Genomic DNA, 12,536 nt, shown 5'->3' with positions numbered 1-12,536 from the left:
AGTATGCTTGGGCTCACTATTTCTACTTTTGTCATTGTAAGGAAAAAAAACCCTAAAATCTAAAGAAAATAAAAGCAATCTAATAAGTCCAAGAAGACAAAAGAATTTAAAAAGACATTCCCAGTGACTGTATTCCAAAGAGAGACTTCTTGAAGCTTCTCTGATACATGTATCCATATAATTTTATTAAAATTATGTTCACTTGTTTTAGTGATGTCTGAGTCTTCATGATCCTATTTAGGGTTTTTTTTTTGGCAAAGATTCTGGAGTAGTTTGTTATTTCCTTTTCCAGCTCATTTTACAGATAAGGAAACAGAGGCAAACAGGATTAAGTGACTTGCCCAGGATCACACAGTTAGTAAATGTCTGAGGTTATGTGTGAACTTAGGAAGATGTCTCCCTAACTCCAGTCCCAGAACTTTATCCACTGTACCACCAAGGTGTCCCTAAAATATATATGTGGAAAATGGTTTCTTATGGGGAGAGATGAGGTAAGAAGTACAATTAGGAGGTTACTGTAGTGATATAGGTAAGAGACATTGAGGACCTGACTAGGATAGTATAAGTTGAGAGAAGAGAATTTAAATGAAAGATCATGCAGAGAAAGAAGTTACAAAAGGAGATGAGAATTTCACCAAGACCGTGAGCATGGATAAACAGAAGAATTTGAGTTGGTCCCTTCATCTCTGTAGGACTGTTTACTCATTTGTAAAATGAAGAGTTTAATAATTATTAAAGTCCATTACCAAACCTACATACTGTGAATTGGAAAGTCTCTTTACAAGTCACTTTTTGTTTCTGCCATGGAAAAGTACCACTCTGAGAAAGACATTTGTTTGAACTTAGTTACAATTTCATAAGGATCGCTACGAGATATTACACTTTATAAGAGATGAAGTCCTTGGCAAGAATAATAGACACTGCTATTAAGCCAGAAAAATCTTGAAAACATATGTGGGAATTTTGAGCTTCTGGGTCACACTACTTGAACAATATTATTCTTTGAAAAGTTTTGTTCTGATGCCCTTTCCAACTCATTTAATTCATTGCTGCCAAATAAACCATCCACATTCAAACACAATTACAAAAAAAAGAAAAGAAAGCTTTTAATTCCACTTATTAAGACTTTTCTAAAATAAAAAGGTGTAATGGGGGAGCTTTGGAGAAAATAACAAGTTTGAGAAGCTGTATTATATTTCACCTCAGCCACACTGAAAATTCCACGGCCTTTACACACTTTATTTTACATTCCTTTATTTTTTTTAAACTTTTAACTTCTAGTGTCTTGGCTCCTAGGTGGAAGATGGTAAGGGTGGGCAATGGGGGTCAAGTGACTTGCCCAGGGTCACACAGCTGGGAAGTGTCTGAGGCCGGATTTGAACCTAGGACCTCCCGTCTCTAGGCATGACTCAATCCACTGAGCTACCCAGCTGCCCCCTACATTCCTTTATTTTTAAGAAAAGAGACAATTGATTTTATAAACTGTAGCCCTTGGTAAAATTCAATATTTTACTAGTTTATACCTATAAAATATTTTTCAGTGAAATGATAAGAACTGTTAAGAATGATAAGAAATGTTAAAAATATTCCCAGTTGAAGGCTTTTATCAAAAACATTTTATTTCAAAGTAGAATGCAGAAATAACAATTACGTTTATATAACAAATCAGCAGGAAACTATTAAGTACCTGCCAGATGATTAGAAACATGAATAAAAAGAGGTATAAAACAAGGTCTTTGCTTTCAAAGAGTTCATTAATGGTTAGACTATACTGTGTACTTACCATCCATCTATCTACCTATCGATCAATTGATCTATCTATTGATCTGTCTACCTCTGTCAGATGATAGATAACAAACATGTCAAATGAGAATTATCAGCACTGTTTTAAATGTTGACAGGAGATAGTAATCTTTGAGGGATGGAGATAGTTAAAGAAGCCTTCTCAAATCACCTATATTAAGCAAAGACTTGAATAATAGATGACTTAAGTAGGGAATATAGAAGGAAAATATTTCTGGTAGGGTGAACAGAGTAAAGAAATGTGAAAAAGTGGAAAGATAGGATAAAATCAGTGTGATAAAAGTGAAAACTTGATCTAGAAGTGTTGTGAATTTTTGTTTAGAGAAATAAGTAAGCACCAGATTATAGAAGATCTTACATAAAAGGCTAAGGAGATTGGGTTTTATGCACCAGGCAATGGTAGCCAATTGCAGATTCTGAGTTGAGGATTAATGAGTGCAAAGGAGTATGTGAATTTTATGTGTTAGAAAGAGAGATAATAAATACAAGAAGAATATTAAAAAATATAATATTATTCAATACGGAAAGTGATGAGTCCTTAACCAAGGACTAGTGAAAATGGAAAGAAAAAAAAAGAAAAAGACATATGATCATTGAATACAAGGTTATAAATGATACAATCATGGAAAAATTAATTGACCTTGATGATAGAATTAATAGAGGGGAAAAACAAAGGGAAGAACAAAAGATGATTCCACATCTTGAACATAAATAATGTCTTTTGACAATAATACCTTTGGTAGATATTGGGAAGTAAAATGGGAGTGGATTGGGGTATAACAAGTAAATAACAACTCATGAAAGTCAATTGTTAAATTTTCATTATTAGCATTTACACCTCAAAAATGACCATAGTAGAAATCAGAATTTAATCTATTTTGTTGTTTATTATCTAGATTTAAGAAAATGATGGAAAAATGTGATTGATGTAAAATAAACTTTAAAGAGTGTGTATGTGTGTGTGTATGTATATACACTCATATACACCCATACATATGTACATTCACATACCCCAGAAGCAGATTAAAGTAGAAAGTTAATAAAAAACTGCTCTAATTCCACTATTCCTATATCCCCAAAGATAAAAGAAATAAGGAAAAATCCTATGTGTACCAAAATATTTATAGCAATTCTTTTTGAAATGACAAAAACAAATTGAAACTAAAGGGATATCTATCAACTGAAAAATTACTCAAGAAAATATACCTCATGAATGTGATAACATATTGCCTAATAATAAGAAAAGGAGAAATAGATGATTTTTAAAAGACCAAAAGATTTATATGAATTTATGTTAAGTGAAGAAAATGTATACCTAATATTAATATCATAAGATGATGACTTTTAAGAATTTGATAAACTGAGGGAGAAGAATTTATATAACATTAACAACTTTAAAAACTGTAAGAACTATTAGTAATGTAATGATCATCCATGATTCCAGAGAATTGATGATGAAACATGCTACCCACCTCTTAAAAGAGGGGTAATAGATTTAGGGTGCAGAATAAGTTATAAATTTTTGAATGTAGCCACTTATTTTGCTTGATTATATATATTTTCTACAGGGAATTTGTCTTTTTTTTTCTCCTGTTTTTCTTTCCCATTGAGTTGGGCCAGGGAGGGAGAGAAAACAGATTTCTGTTAATTAAACAAAACACTTCAAAAATAGAGATGGGAGGGCAGTAAGTGTGGAATGTTGCATGAACTTTCAGATGAAGTCATTGAAATGTTGGTTTTTCTTAATTGTTTTACTTTGCTCAAGAGAGCTCTTGCCTGCTGGGGGTAACCTGGAAATATGTATAACCCACAAATAAACCATGTCAATAAAACTTAAAAAAATGTAATGTTTGAGATGTATATGTTCAGAAAAAATATTAGTGGATTTATTTTGATTCTTTATAGTAGTCTGCCAAATTTCTTGCATATAAAGATAAAATACCAAAAGATCAATTTGAAAGTCCTCCCAGGTGATCTGGGGCAGGGCAACCATGGGGAAATACCTAGTCCAATATTTTATTTTACAGAGAAAAAAGTTTCAAAGAAGTGATGACATTTAACAGTTAGTGCTACAATTTGGATTGGAGCCAGTTCTGTTTAAGCAAAATCAATAGTCTTTACTGCTCCATCCTACCTCTTAGTTTTCTTTAGTTATCTCTGTTGTGTCACATCCATTTCATCCATCCTTATGGAGAGGCAAATTGATAAATATACAAAGAGTTACATGAGCGTTGATTTTGATGCAATTTTGCCCCCTGCAAATAATAGGGTTGTAAAGCTAGTTGTTTGTTTTGTTTTCCTGAGGTTAGGATTTCACCAAATATATTTGCAGGTAAGATATTCATTGATGCCTAAGGATAGGAATATAGAAATGCTGGATTTTAGCAAAGAAAGGGACTTTGGTAATAACTGAGCCTCATTTTATGTCTGAGGAGGTGGAGGCTGAGAGAATGCCAAAGTCGCATCAAAGCTAGTTTGTAGCAGAGTAGATTTAGAAGACTTGACTCAATTTGCCCAGTTTGGAATTTTTTACAGTTATATTGCTCCTTAAAAAGTGGTACGGCTATTATTTGAGGGAATAAAAAACAAGTACATTCACTTATAATCTTGAATTCCATTAGGAGTTTTGCTCATTAACAAACATGTGCAATTAAGAAATTAATTGGATTATTGTGATACACAAAATAAAATAAAGAATTGAAAATAATTAAATAAACAGCTATTCAGGTAAAAAATAAGATTAGTAATTCTACAGATCACAGAGAGAACAATAGGCTACTGGTATTGGAAGAAAAGACAAAGAAAAATAACCCTAACACAGTGTAGGGAGAATTCCTTTGTTACAGTGAGAGATGCTTTGAATATTACTTTAGATATGGGAATGTGGTTTTTCTTGTAGTATAGTGAAGTACTTTTTTACTTAGAAATCATATGCCTTAAAAACATTACTTTATCTCTTTCAAATGTATTACCTGTATCTTTTGCCTTAGGCTAATAACAAGACAACTTTATGAAATGATATTGACCAAACTTTAGCAGTCCCAAAGGGGTATCTCTAATCTTTGATAACTCTTCCCTTTGAATTATATTTTTAACATTGAATTGCAACATGGCATCCTGATTCATATATTAAAAATTAGGAAAGTTTCTTTATATCTCCACCAAGCTAAAATATCTGGCACCTCTTTAAAAAAAAAAGGGAGGGGGGAAGTAACTTCATAGTGGGGGAAAAAAAACACCTAAAAGAATTTCTCTTTTCAGTTTCTAAAAATGGCTGCTAAATATAATACTAATTTATTATATCTCCTAAGCTTCCTGAATGGGATACTTCTGAATCTATTAGTGATTTTTAAATTTTTTTTAAATTTAAAATTTAAATTAAAAAAATTAAATTAAAAAAAAAACAACCTCATTCTACACGCAGAAGATTTTGTGTAATATAAAAATGTCCAATTTTCACACCTTTTGATAAGTGGGAAAATCATTTATGTCAGCAGTTAATCCTGATAGATAGCCAATAAGTTTTTATTAAGCCCTACTTCCTTTAAGGAACTGAGTTAAGGACTGGGGATATAGAAAGGTAAAATGACAATCTCCATCCTCTCAAAGCTCCCAGTCTAATGTCCCACCTATGGACAGTACTCATCTTTTAAAAAGAAATACAAACAAAACAAAATTTTTAAAAACGCTCTAAAATACAAACAGTACACATTTCAAAATATGCAAATTTATTTAAAATACATAAGCCATAAGCCATTTTAGACAACACGATTGATTAATAAATCCATAAAGTCTACAGCATCCTTAAAAAAAACCAATAACACTCCATTAGGATTGGCCCCCTCCCATTGTTAAATTAATTTTACAGACATCTAATGAATTTCTTAATTAGACATTATTATTAACAAGAATATAAAATGATTTCAGCATGTCTGACATCTACATGTAATAAACAAAGATGAAGGGCAAGATTTATGCTCTTTGCTTCCTCCCACCCAACCCTAAGCTTTTAATAACATTACAAGTTTACTCCAATTAATTATTCACCTGTCAAAGACTAAATAAGAAACAATCATTGTGTCTATTTGGGGAGGACTTTCTGTTTATTTTGAAAGAAGTGCTGGCTGCTGGCCTTGCATCTATTACTTTCTGTTCTGCAGAGGCTACTGCAGTTCTGAGACTGCATAATCATATGTCTCGTCTCTATTTTCTTCATAGTATCACTTATCTTATGCTACCTACCTCTTCCTCTCCTTTACCTTTCCTGTTGCAAACTTTAAACCTACCATTTGCAGGAAGAAGAAAGATAAATGTCTGAAACTACAAAAGGGAAAAAGAAAAATATCTTGGAACCCGATAAAAGACCAAATGACCCCAATATCTTGGGAGGAAATGGTAGGTAGAGAAATAAAGTGAATGATTAATTTCTCACTATTGACAGCAACATGTATACTGATATCAAATCTCATTACACATTCATGTGCATAGTAATTATTAAAGAAAACATCCTGAATCAAAGCACGCAGCCAATCTTATTAGAATGAATGCCATTTGAATGAACAGTTCTCAGAAAGGTAAACAGTTCCAAGCCCCAGTCTCTAGCCCAAAGCAATTGTGCTCTGTTCATCAACAGCACTGCCAGCAGTCTCTTATTCTGAACAGTGATTGTTGAAGAAAAGGAACAAATATTAAGAGAGCTACATTCCAATTAACTTTGCCACTCACTGCTGTGTAACTATGGTTGCAAACTAAGAAGCCAAGGGGAATACCATATCAGGATTCAGATTTTTTTTCTTCCTTTCTCTCATGCTTTTGAAAGAAAATATTAGGGAGGGAATTATTCAAGAGAATAGAGTAGTCACTAAAATGAAACATCAATCATATATAATTATGTAGTTACTTATAATAATTAATAGTTAACTTTCATATACTACTTTAAGGTTTACGTAGCTTTCTCCACAAAAAGAAAAATCTACTGAGAACACCAAGGTAAAGATTACATTTATAACTGTTTTACATTAAAAAGGTTAAGTATAGATAAATAATCATTTTTGAAATTTCATAATTATGGTCACATTTCAGAAAATTTTACTTTTATTCTTGACCATTCAAGATGCAAAAACAAGGAATGTTAGCAGTGCACTGCGTATACATATTTATACCTATATACTCATATTTCTACATATATGTGTGTGTATATATGTATATATATATATATATATACTATAAATGTAAATTATTTTGCAGTTTTACTCCTTTACATCTTCTTAAGCATAAGACTAGGAATGCTAACATATTTTAAATAAACATATACACATGCTATAAGCTGGCATTTTAAGTCATTTTCATGACCGCACAGCCAGCAATTCTATGGACCAAGATGCAAAGAATCACAGAATCCTAAAGAGAGGTCCCTCAATTACCTCCTAGGTAGGTGATTGTCTAAATTTTTAAGACGGGCTTTGGAATGCTAGTCTCCAAATGCTTTTTTACCACAAAAAAGAAAGTAACTCCATTAAGAAACATATTAGACTTAGTCTGAGGTTTATTTCCAAATTATTAATTTTTTTTAAATAAAAGGAACTAGAAACAAGCAGCTCATACTGCATGTAATCAACCCATCGCATGTAGTTTCTACTATCCTTCCCTGTCATTGTGTCATGAAATGGCAAGAAAACAAATTGTAGCATTTAGAATTAAAGTGTTCTAAAATGTGTCCAGAAATAAAAAAAAAATTAGAATATTTAACATATTTTAGGATTGCTATTCTCGTTAAGGAAGTTAGGAAATATTATAGTTTTTGTCCTTATATACCCCCTTATTATGTCCTTATATGCATTTATATGCCTTCAACAGTTAACTGGATCATAGCTAATGCTTAAGAAATTTGTTCAATGAATGAATGAGAATCTGCACAATAATCGTTCATTGAATTAGTTGATGTCTGTAAGTCATTCCCAAATCTCATTTCTCAAGCATCTACTCTCAGTCTTTAAAAATACCAGTAAGACCAAAAGATGTTTTAAAGCTAATTTTCCAAATCTTAGATCAAGAGCCATAATTATTAATCTGAGAAAATACACTAGTGAAAAGAACTCTTTGGATTCAGTTCTTGGCTGCCATTTGCATACCACAGTGGTGTCCCTGACCTGTTAGACTTAACAAGGAAGAAACATTCATTTATTCCCCTTAAGGTATTCCCCATTTTTTAATTCTGAAAAAAAGAATGCCCTTATCAGGGATAAAACTTCAATAAATACAATTCAGAGTATTCTAAGCTTTAAAACATGAAATTGATTGCACAATAGAGAGAGGAGTTCAATTTATTGACTTGATTTATTTTATTTTTTAAATCCACAAAATTCAATTGCAATTTTCTGAAAGATAAATTATGTACTCTTCATTATTCAACACTTCCCCCCTGGAAACATGAACAAAAGACACTATATCTTTCACTTGAAAAGGTAGTCAAAATTCACTAAATCATCAGAGACCATAGAAGACCTTTACTTATTGTTTAACATGCCTTCCTAAAGAAGAAACCTACTTCTCTGGACTAGATAAATAAATATCAAACGCCAAGTTTCTTTTAAATCAAATGTTATCTCCTATTTTGAGATTAATACATTCAGTGTGATTCACATTCTTTAAAAAAAAGACAAAAACCTTTTATCATGTCCATATATGTCATTTCCCATAGGGATAACAATTGAAGTTCTCAAAGAAATGAAAAAGTGAATAGTTTAAATATAATAGGATTTGGAAATGTTATTAAACACATAAGTCTGGTAAAATAATTTAATCAATAGAGTTATGCTCAAAAAAAGATAAGTACAGCAAAATGGATAAAGAACTGTCATTAGAATCAGGAAGATCTGTGTTCAAGTCCTGCTTATAATACATGTTGAATAAGTGGTGCTTAGCAAGACCTCTAACCTTTCAGTGCCCTCTAATCATAACACAGCTCTCAGATGTTACATGTGTTTGATCTGCATTGATAGAAAGCATTTCCTCTCGCAATTACTGATAAAAATAAAGTCACAGGTTCAGGCTTATACATGTTGATACATACATGTGTTAAAACGTAATAAACCAAATTTATGTAGATAAGGGGAATACAACCAAAATACATTTTTTATGAGTTTTTCAGATAATTCAGTTTTGTACTCACCAGTGAGAGGGTATGTACAAAGAAATCTGAAAGTCGTGAAAAACTAGTGAAAGTAAATTAGTTCTTTTAAAGATGACTTGACACTATCAATAGTGGAGACATTTCATAAACTTTTAGCTAGACATGTTTTGTTTTTTTTAAACCCTTACCTTCGGTCTTGGAGTCAACACTGTGTATTGACTCCAAGGCAGAAGAATGGTAAGGGTAGGCAAAGGGGGTCAAATGACTTGCCCAAGGTCACACAGCTGGGAAGTGTCTGAGGCCAGATTTGAACCTAGGACCTCCCATCTGTAGGCCTGGCTCTCAATCCACTGAGCTACCCAGCTGCCCCCCTAGACATGCTTTGATTATTCAGACACCTCTTCTTGGACATTGCAAATGATGAAACTTTTGTTTTACTAAGACATTTCATGGTTGCAAGAAATATGCAGCATTAGAATATTATTCATGTTGGCTTTGAATTCCTAGTGGGGAGAGAACACTTTATTTCAAATTAATCTTGGTGAATAAATGAGGACATATGTGTCAGTAGTCTAAAATTAAACATAACCTGCTTTATAAAAATATTTCCTTAAAAAACAATCATACTGTTTTCTCTAAAGCAAAATTGAGCAAAGTATTATCTTTCCAAAGTTTCCTATAAGAGTCATCTTTGGTGAAGGACCTGGACAAAAATACCAGTCAAAACTCCCTTTTTCAGTTTGTCCAAAATATTTTGATCTTCATGCCAAGATGACAATTAGGAAGGAAAATAAAATTCTGAATCTGATTTTGTTTATACAATTCATTCTTCATAGGACAAATTTTCTTGGCTATATTTCCTAGAGGCAATATAGAGACAGCATGACAGTGGATCAAAGACTAGTTTCAGGATGAATATGATCCAGGTTAAATTCCTGTCTTTAATACCTACAATATTGGCAGTGTGACTCAGGCAAGTCACTTAATCTTTGATTGACTCAGGTAAATCCCTAAGATTGTAAAATACACAGTAATTGCTCTTATGCATTGATGAATGGAATTTCTTCACTAGAAGTTCTCTAAACTGAAGAACTCATTGGCCTAGACCAGTAATGGGCAAACTACAGCCTGCAGGCCAGATATGCCCCCCCCCCCGCCGAAATATTCTATTGGGCTGTGCAACATTATTCCTAATCTGACAAATACACTGAGTAGGATACAATAGAATTAAACTTTGAAAGAGTTGCCTTAGAAACAGACTGACAGATGAGCATTTCCTTTCCTTTGGCCCCCTCTTTAAAAAGTTTGCCCATCACTGGCCTAGACCAAATATATGTGTGTGTAAATGAATACATATGTGTGTATATATGTATATATATATACATGCATATATATGTTTATCCAAATCTCTCATATATTTTCATTCTTGTTCCCTCTTTAAATAGTTTCATATATTTATATTTTAATTTAGATAATATAAATATATAATTATAGATAATATAAATAATTTAGATGAGATTGCCTTTTTGAATTTGTACAGTTTTTTAAATGACTACACATTTCTTCCTGAAACAAATAGCCTCTATTTTTTTTAATGTTGATCATCTTCTAGTGATGTTTTATGGCTTATAGTCATAGAATAACACAGTCTACAAAGGATAATAGAATTAATGATAGATTTGAGGAGGTTGCAACCCACTACAAATAAGAAACAATGCAGGAAAAGTTATCAAAGAAATGGATGGATGGAGGTAGGGCAGAGAAAATCCATTTCACATGGTGGAAGCAATGATGGACAATTGATGGAGAGCCTAAATATTTCACTGGAAGAAAAGTAGAGAAAGGGCTTCAGTATATTGGGCAGACCTCTTATTGTGAGTTTAGGGGAGAACATGGACATGAGTCCCACAGGATGGACTGTAAGTCTTTTCCAACTCCTCTTAATTCTAGTTCCTTCTCTGTTAATGAGTTTGCATTTTTCCTTGCTTGTCTCATATATATATATATGTATATATATATATACATATATATATACATATATATATTTGTTTGAATGTTGTTTCCTCTATTAAATTGTAAGTTTCCTCAGCAGGGACTGTCTTTTGCTCCTTTTTTCATTCCCCATACTTAGCACAGTGTCTGACATATAGTAGGTACTTAAATGTCTATTGATTGATTGATTGGCATAGATGAGTTTTGGTCTGCACCATTGGATGGACCAACCAAATTAATGAGATCACTTATCAAAGTATAGATGTATCCTGCTAACAACAAATGAGTATGCATCCAGTTCATTCATTTAAGATATATATTTATTATGTATTTACCAGGTGCCTCATATTGTTCTTAGTGCTGAAAATGCAGAGATAATGTTCTCCTTTGGCATACCATTATGAACAAAAGAGCAATATCAAAGAGAGAGATTACAGAGAGAAAGTCACCCAGAAGGTAATTTCTAAAGGTCACTGATTGTATCAAGGCATTTCCACTTATTATCATTCCAGTTTGTTCAGTCAGTGGAATAGGTCTTTGTGGGAAATGCCAGTGACTCCAGTATTATTCTGTCTCTGTGATGGGACTAACTACTGAAACTCCTAGGTATAATTTTTACTGTAGGAGTCTAGAACTCTAAAGTATGATCATTGATATTTATAGACTTTCTCACACCAAATTAAAGAAAAACAACAAAGAATCTTTACTTAGTAAATTGTCAGGATTCCCCCGATGGAGACTCAGGAATACAACTACCTTTTCTTTTTTGTTTCGTTTCTAATGAGATTCTCAAAAAGATGACACAATTTTAAAATTGCAGAGACCATTGCCTTCAGTATTCCTTGCAAGTCATTAACAGTAATCCACTAATGTTTTTATGCTCTTGGTTGTCCTTTGTTACACTGCAAGCTCATCAGGGAACTTGGTTATTTTACTGCTTTTAAGGCAGTCATTTTTGAAGGAGTAAAATCTTTTCTTCATCTTGATACACTTAATAAATATCTAATTATTTCTACTTAAGGGAAAAAAGGAATCAATAGACAGTACAAAATATTATGCTGAGGTTTATTGAGAGGAAGACTTTGTATCTTAACTTATGTTATATGAAAGAGAATAGTAAATACATTGTTCCCACATTTATTTGATTTTTAATTATATTATTCTTGAAAGATGCTTTATTTTCCTACATTAGGATATATTTTTTTTTACTTTTTATAGAGAATTCAATAGTCAGAATAACTATAAGAAGCTCGAATATCCCTAATATTCCATTCTGTGACAAGAATAGTATTTTTGCTAAAGTCCACATGAGATTGCCTACCATCTCAAATAGGGTGAGGGTTTAGGGGGGTACAGAGGGAGGAAGAGAATTTGAAACTGTCTCCTTTGAAAAATATTGGAAATGTAATTGGGGAAAATTAAATTTAATAATGTATTTTTGTTGGTTGATTTGCTTTATGGTCTAGCTTCCCCGATCTGATTGCCATTTCTTTAAGAATTATGATAAAAAATGATATCCTATTCTACCACCTTTAGGTAAAACAGTCTCCCCTGTCCTAAAACAAACAATAAAAGAAAAACTTTTCTTAAAACTATCATCCCTTCAAGC

The sequence above is a fragment of the Gracilinanus agilis genome, chromosome 3, assembly GCF_016433145.1.
Source record: "Gracilinanus agilis isolate LMUSP501 chromosome 3, AgileGrace, whole genome shotgun sequence".
In the NCBI taxonomy this organism is placed as follows: Eukaryota; Metazoa; Chordata; class Mammalia; order Didelphimorphia; family Didelphidae; genus Gracilinanus; species Gracilinanus agilis.
Note: the sequence above shows the minus strand (reverse complement) of the source record.